At 46.8% G+C, this 8,252-nt stretch overlaps 1 long non-coding RNA gene across 1 annotated transcript; it reads right to left on the bottom strand.

Moving 5' to 3' along the window:
• On the bottom strand, window positions 1-4,129 carry LOC106725281. Its single transcript, XR_001361144.1, has 2 exons — window positions 3,425-4,129; window positions 1-986 (listed from the first exon to the last, which is right to left on the bottom strand). It is a non-coding gene; the product is annotated as an uncharacterized LOC106725281 (long non-coding RNA).
• Between the last annotated feature and the right edge of the window lie 4,123 nt (window positions 4,130-8,252).

The following is an 8,252-nucleotide window of genomic DNA, read 5'->3' as shown; positions in this document are numbered from 1 at the left end:
GGGAATTTTTTTTTTTTTTTTTTTTTTTTTTCATTTGCCTTGGAGCCAAAGTTTCTGTTCCTGGTGGTCGGAAACTGCCTGCAGCCACCGGACTTGAAGGAAAACTGTGGTTTGGAGCTCTGCTTGAATACTTTCTTAGAGAATTTCTGAGTATCATCAGCTTACTTGTCTGGCAAGTGCAGAAGCCTGGGGCTGGCCTGAACTCTGCCAAACGTGAGTGTATTTAATAGTGAACGTGTGCCCTTTCCCTCTTGCTGCGCCGTGTTGTCACTCACCCCAGGCGTTATTTATTATCTGTGTTCATGTCAGGCTCATTGGGGTGATGTGATGACTGTTTAGGTTTACATTACCCTCTCCTCCTTCCCCTCCCCCAAATATATATATGTACATGTATAAGATATGTATATATTTTACCTATCTAAAATATATATGTACACATATATGTATCTATATTCCCGTTTGCCTGCTAAAACTGGCCCTAGAGGAGGGAGATGAGGGCCAGGGAACATCAGGATGGAGGCTTCTGAATCTGAGTGTGGACCATTGTCACTAAAGAGAAGATGAATTTTCTCAGCTCTTTCCTCACAAGAGGGAGGCCCAGTTGCCCGATTCCTGCGCTCGCTCCCTGAGGCCAGCTTTGGACGCTGCCCAGGAGCTGACTGTCCTACCTCGCTTCAGTGGAGGGCTTGTCCTTTTCCCCTTGAAACCATGTCCTCCCGGCCTGTGCTGGAAGGGTGGCGGCAGGAACTTTGGAACAGATGGAAAAGGGAATCTTTTAAATAAACGTATAAAACACTTATATTTTTGAGGTAGCGAGTTTGTCCGTGGAGCGTTTGGCGTGTTCTCCCTGGCTGCCCCACCTCCCTCCAGGCACGTTTCTCAGCCTGGCAGCAAGTGCTTGTTCCGAGGTCCTTGACTCCCCTTACGGATTCAGACTCCCCTCTTGACAGATGGTTATTTGAAGGGTTTCTGCAGTCGATGTTTTTCTGAAATTGACATTGACAGGGAATGTAATTGGAGTTTGATGTTTGTTGCCTCTAGAGAGTGGGTGGTCAGCAATACTGCTGGAAAGCTGGAGAGGGTAGGGTCTCGGGCCAGGTGCCTGCCTTCCTTTAGCCTGACACAAGATCCTTGTATAGTTTCTAGGGACCCCAGCTGGTTCTGTGGGTTCAGTTGTAGTCAGGATGCCCAACCTGAGAGACCACCTTCTCATCCAACTGTCTGCGACCTCCTGTTTTTCCCAGTTCTGAATGGGGTAGAGGGGGCAGGGGTCCTGGCCAGTGCACAGGAGAGGGGGCCCAGGGTCCTGAGGACCGGAGGACTGCTCCTCCCCAGCCGACAAGAAGGCGTCTCATACGTTAGGTGGACTAGAGCGGGTGGGTTTTGTTTTTAATTGTTCAGCTTCCCTAGGCCCACTGAAGAACCATTTAAAAAGTTTTCAGTTATACTTTTAATGATAATTATTACAAAAGTGCAAATGAGAACCAGAAAAGGGAGCAGTCGGGGAGGGACTTCCAAGTTCCCTCCAAGTTTGTGTCCCTGAGGGAAGTTCTCTAGTGGCTCGGCCGGTGCTCGACACCCTCGTGCCCACAGGAAGCAGGCTTCCTGCAGAGGGACCCGAGGTGGGAGGGCGGGGTCTTGTTACTCTTCTGGGAAATGAAACACCCCTTTCTCTTACCCTAGAAATAGGTTTGCTAATTAGTAAGCAGGAATGGTGTGGAAGAGGCCAAATGCAGGCCCCTCAACCAAGCCAGGGCAGCCTTCCCTCCAACAGGGGGCGGGTGTGGAGAGGGCAGGATGCGGATGCCATTTTGAAAATAGGCAAATATCTGAGGGCGACTACAAACTGAATTAAAATGAGCTGGTTTTGGCAAATGGTTTTGTGAGCTTCTGTGCCGTTTCTTTAGCAATTAGAAAGCTATATGAGATGGTGTTACTTCATTGAGTTGCTCTTCCCCATCCCTACACATTTGAATATATCGTTAATCCCGCCTCCTGTAATGAGGCCTCAGCAGTGCCCCCTCATCCATGCTGAATGCACCCACTTGTATGAGCTGGTTCCAAGACTCCATACCGAATTTTGGTAAGAAAAATCTAGAGCTGAGTGAAGATCCAAATTTCAACCAAGCTCCCAGGCCCGAGGAAATCCAGTTGAAGATGTACAAGGCATTGTTTTCAAAGCCACACAGTATTAGTTGGTCTTTGAAACAGTACTGGTCGCCCAGGAGTGGGACTCCACAGTTCAGGTGGCCTCATATATTAGACTAGGCCAAATTGTGTTAAACAGAGGTGGGAAGTTACTGGGATAAGGACTTGGGTCTAAAAGCTTAAAAACGAAAGCAGATCTGTACTTAGCACTGTGTGTATGCTGCACTGAAAGTGTCTTCAGTGCAATGCAGCCCAGAAGTAGACCCAATTACACAATTACAAGGTGAAGCTGGAGGGAGTGCTACCAGGTTGGTTTTGTTAGCTGCCTGTGTTTCCATTTTCCTTGCGTCTCTGGTTAGTGAGGACTTAACCGTCTTGGTAACGGATGCCAACTGAAAGGACTCTGCACAGTCATCACATAGTGATTTGTCAAGTGTTCTTTGGGACGCATCTGAGGACATGTGCAATTGCCCCCTCGTCGTCCAGTCTGTTTTTCTGAATCGTACTGGGGGGTTCCCACCCTTCCCTGCAGCTGATTCCTATGGGAAGCTGTAATTGTGGCATTTATTTAGTGTAACCTGGACTGGCCTGCCTGTCAGGGAGGCTCTAGAGGTGTTTTCCATATTGAGGGACAAAACATGCTTGAGCTCTGGTTCAGCAACCAAGATGGTTCCGATGGCTCTGAGTGGCCATCAGGTGCTGTTTCAGATCAGGTGCTGGGCATCACATCCTCCCTGCTCCTCTCGGAAGCTCAGCCTACTCTCGCACTTCCCACTTCCACTGCCCACTCCCTCCCCACTTCCAGCACAGGCCTTGGATATTGCCAAAGGAAGCCGTTCAGCTGCTGGGGTTCCCCAGCACACATTTATTCTGGGAGAAGTGTCTTCCCTCTGACCTGGTCCCAGCCCAGAGTCTGGGATTAATTGCTCATACCTGTTGCACTAATGAATGATTCTAGGTTTCAAAGGGGGAATTTGAAGCAGTAGGCAAAGGGGGCTTGGGTGAGTTGGTCTTACAGACACCCTGCCTTACCCCGCTGAGGTGATGAGTCCACTACTCACGTGACCCTCCACCTTTGTGGATTCCTCTTGGTTTGTGATGAGTGTGTTTCTTGAGGTTGTACAAACTTGTTGACCGAAATCAAAACTTTTGTTTGTATTCTCTGCACTGTTATGCTCTCCAAATGGCCCACTGAATATTTTTATTAACTTGTTACACACATTTTTTGTCTTTGTCTACATTATTTCTTTTGATGGTCTTTTATTTGGAAGGTTACCTGCTGTTGCGTTCAATAAATTTGTTTACTTGACAGTTCTGGAAAAAACAATAAAAAAACTGGCTTTATTCTTGGGCAAGATTTACCCCCTAGAGGCTCTTCCAACATGATATTGGATAGCAGTTCCTATGCTTTGGAAAGTCCACATAGTATAGGACCCAGACTCTCCCACTCACCAAGCTTAATTGCCTTTGGGGTCCCAGTATTTCAGGCAAAAGCAAACGAGCCCTCACGGCCACTCCCTAAATAAGTCTGACCTCAGCAAATGGCTGGGTTCCCATGAGGAATAAGAAGTAAGTTTGAGCTCTGTGCTGAATGGGTGGCTGCCACCTCTCAGGTTGGCAGTGATTAAGGCAAAAGAGACCAGCTGAACTGCCAGGTGCCGCTGGTGAGTGAAATCGGTTTCCTTTTTCTCATCTGTGAAATCAGAAGACTGTTATTTCCATTAGTGTTAGGCTTTACACAGGAAGTGTTTATAAAGCACCTGAGACACGTAAGTCTAAGGTTTCCGAAAGGATGTCAGGTGAGTCATCAGGGAATCCAGGACCAGGAGAGCGTAGGCATGGCACACATGCCCTTTCCCAGGCCACTGCCCCCTTATAGCCCGACTCCCCTCTGCCAGATTTGGGGGAGATGGAAGGCTTAGACCAGCGGTTCTCAACCTGTGGGTCGCGACCCCTTTGGGGGTCAAACGACCCTTTCACGGGTTGCCTAAGACCATCAGAAAACACATATAATTACATATTGTTTTTGTGATTAATCACTATGCTTTAATTATGTTCAATTTGTAGCAATGAAATTGGGGGTCACCACAAAATGAGGAACTGTATTAAAGGGTCGCGGCATTAGGAAGGTTGAGAACCACTGGCTTAGACTAACATGATTCCTGATGATCCTGTCTGGCTCTTACATAGGAGTCTGATTAGGGTAGACTGCTCATGCCTTTCGCCTCCTTTCAGTGTGTTTTCTGTCTGGTTCCTGTTTATATTCAGGGAAGCGATGGGCCAGCCACCTCACTTATAAGGAGGCCCTAGTGGCCTTCCCAAAGACTGCCAGCCTCCTGTTGGCATCTCCTAAAATCAGTTAGGTGCAGTGGTGGGATGAGAGTGCTTTTCCTTTCCTTCCTGGTGGAAAGGGGCTGGGAGTCAGGGCCGTGTCCTCTCCAGCTAAGAAGAGGGTTATGAAGTTTTCTCAGTGAGCTGGGATTTTTCCTCCAGGTTGAGTTTGGAAGGAAATGTAGAGGGTGGTTTTCCCCTCACTTGAAAAGTAAACCTCCAGAACATGTACTCATTCCGTTCTTGGGCTCCTGTCTTCTGCACATGCCCCCCTCCTCCCCACACACACACCAGGCCTTACAGATTGAGGTGTGGGGAATAAAGTGAAAAATTAAGTGCTTGTACAGAGCCCAGAGCTATTCAAAGTGTTGTTGCTGAAATACACATTTCAGTTCAGTGATGGCAAGCAGCTTCTGCACACAATTACCAGATGAGCTTAACTGCAGTGGGCTTTTTCTAGCAAGAAAGGCGCACTAGCACACACTGCAGTGGTGCTGAGAGTCCATCAGTCGCTGTGCCCTGGCCGCGCCCCTCCTCAGTCCAGCCAAAGCAATGCCTGGGCTGACTGGAAGCCATTCTCTAGCTCTAGGTCCAGAAGGGTTGGTCTGCCTGGGAAGGGAAGGGAAGGCCAGGAGCCAGGCCAATCCTTCCATTTCCTTTCCTTTGCTCTGATTCCTGAGGATGCCCTGTCTTAGGAAAGCCATAAGGCCCTTCCCTGGGTTGAACTTTAGAAAGGCCTAGTGGAATATGGCAGCAGTGCCATCAGCAGCCACGCATCTAAAGATAGTGTTTTGTAATCCCCATGCTGATGGGGACGCTCCATGGGCCCTGCCTGTGTTTATTTTGGGAGGTGCTACTGAAATTGCTAGTAAATTAAAATATGAAGCTACAGAATAATGTGGAACTAGTGTATGACAAGACAAGAAAAATACGACACAGGCTCTTGTATACATGGACTTACATAATAAAGGAGGCATTTTGTTTTAATGGGTAAGTAAAGATAGGTAATTGGGTAAAATCTAAATATTTGGGGAAAAGTTATCACAGCCAAAATAAATTCCAGGAGGAATAAAGATATGCCATAGTAAGTTTAACCTTTAAAAATGTATATACTTGATAGTGGGTATTAAATTGATCTCTGTATCAAGACTTTCTAAGCAAAATAGGGAAAGAAGAAATCATAAAAGAACAAACTTCTAAAACTTAAAAAAACAAATTGGAAACATTTTTGCAATTGACAGATAGACACAATCCATTACACCTTAAAAACTCAGTATGGAAAAGTACTTAACTAAAATATGGGCAAAGGATATTGATAACTCACTGAAGAAAAACAGCCAAAAAGCTTCTGGAACAAATCGTAGATACATATCTAAAGGGTATTCAGAAAACCCAGAAAGTAAACCTATGATGAAAACTATTGTTGGCTTATCGAATTGGCAAATATTTGAAACATGTCCATGAAAAACTTTTCTGGAATCAAAAAAACCTTACATGTCCCTACTCTTTAACCCAATAATTTCACTTCTAGGGATTTTGCACGATACAGTATGTGCCAAAGATGCAGGTGCGCAGATGTAGTGGCAGCCTCACTCGGGATCCACTTCAGCGGCATAGGGAGCGGTTAGCAATGGGCGCACGTCAACATGTTGGAATATTGGCCGCTATTAACAACTCTGCTTTTGAATAATGGAAAAGTATGACAGAAAATGGTAAAATAGTGACAGTCAACTCAGGTGGGACTAGGTGTGATTTTAACTTGTATTTTTCAAGTCTTCATTAATGGGTTTCCTTATAATAGGGAAGAGGTTATTTACAAAAAGGGGTGCAAAAGGAAAGGGAGATGACCGTGGCCGAGTGCCCTGAACAACCGCACTATGGTGAGGAGGACAGAAGAGTTCTGTAAACGCCCTTGGAATTGCCCTCCCCCCCAACGAGGTGTCGCTTCTCCAGCAGCCGCCGTGGCAGCTCGGCATGGCTGTCCAGAGGGTGTGGGAGGGGAAATGCACAGATGCACTTAGGAGTGGAATGTGTGTTTTGCAAGAGGCAGCCTTGGCTTCCAAAAGGTGGGAGTGTCCGTGAAAGAGTGTGTACAGACTAGGGCCCCAGAGGTCTGTGGTCCTGCCCATTTCTGCAGAGTTCTGGAGCCGGGCCCATGATGGACCTCCAGTCCCCCATCCAGAAGGAAACTGCCTGCTACTGCCAGGCTAGTCCTAGGAGCACAGGGAGCTCTAACGTGCTGTGCTCTCACGTGGAAGAGGGTCCTCAGTGTAGGTGCCTTACCGACAGGCGGGCTTTCCGTCATTGGTGAAGTAGGTATTAATGTCCCGTTTTAAAGGTGAGGGAACTGAGGCTCAGAGAGGGAAAATAATTCCTATAGCACACTATTCTGTCAATTTCCACAAACGAGCTTTACATTTTTACAATAATTCTTGAAAGTACGACTTTCTCATTTTATACAGGTGAGGAAATGGACTCAAACGAGGTTAAGTGCCTCTCTCAGGAGTGTAGCTGAAGCGCCAACCACGCCTGTCCACACCCAAAGGCAGACACTCGCGTCCCCAGGACTAGATTCTCTGGAGGGACGCGGCGGCCCAGCTCCCACTGCTTTGGAGGCCTTCGGGCAGGAGCCCAGCAGAGCTGCTGGCGTCGGTGCTCTCAGGGCTGCAGCGGGCACTGTGCCCGGGAACCTGCCTCTCCAAGGAGCTTCAAGTTGCAGTGTCTCAACCCAAATCCAGCCCTTCAGTTCGGCTCCTGGCTCCCAACTTCCATAGGGCCAGGTCCCTGAGAAGTTACATGTAAAGGGTTAAACACTGCCTCAAATGCCCAAACTTGACAGTTAATTTTGAGTAGAGTTTTTTTTTCTTTCTAATTATAAAAGCACTATATTGATGCTACACACAGAAAAACATTTGGTAAAACCTAATCTGCCAATCCCATAACCAGAGATAAATACTGTGATAATCTTGGCATATAGTCTGCCCAGTTTTTGTTCCAAGCCTATGCATGTTCTTGCATATTTCCTTCTACATAAACACACTCTTCTCTAACCTCCATACTTCATACAACACGTGCTGTGAGTGCATGCTCTCACCTTCACAGCGGTCCTGTGAGATCTGGGTCATCATCCCCAGCACTGAGATGAGGTTATTCCGCAGATTCTAGGAAAGCAGGATTCGGGTTGGGCAGCCTGGTCTAGAGGTGCGCTGCGCTTCTGGCAGGAATGCACGCATCAAACTAAAGAGTTTTTACTCAGCAAAGGAAATCATCCACAAAATGAAAAGTCAACCCACAATGGGAGAACATATGTATCAATGATATATCTGATAAGGGATTAATAGCCAAAATTTATAAAATTATAAAACTCAACACCAAAATAAACAATCCAATTTAAAACTGGGCAAAAGACAGGAATAGACAATTCTCCAAAGAGAACATACAGATGGTCAACACACACAAGATACTCACCGTCATTAATCAGAGAGATGCAAATTAAGACCACGATGAGATATCCCCTCACAACGGTCAGAGTGACGACCATCAACAAATCCACAAGCCAGTGCCGGCGAGGAGGCGGTGAAAGGGAGCCCTCTGCACTGCTGGTGGGAGTGCAGCCTGTGGAAAGCATATAGAGCCACAGTGACACCTCGATATGATGGACTAATTCGGGCGAGGGGGTGTCCATTAAAGCTGAAAGTAGGCTTTCTGAATGCGTGCGTTAAAAAATTGACCAATTAACCTGTTTTTAATTACGTAGACACATTTGTGTAATT

This window comes from Myotis brandtii, unplaced genomic scaffold (assembly GCF_000412655.1).
Source record: "Myotis brandtii unplaced genomic scaffold, ASM41265v1 scaffold152, whole genome shotgun sequence".
NCBI classification, from domain to species: domain Eukaryota; kingdom Metazoa; phylum Chordata; class Mammalia; order Chiroptera; family Vespertilionidae; genus Myotis; species Myotis brandtii.
Note: the sequence above shows the minus strand (reverse complement) of the source record. Positions and strands in the feature narration are given on the sequence as shown.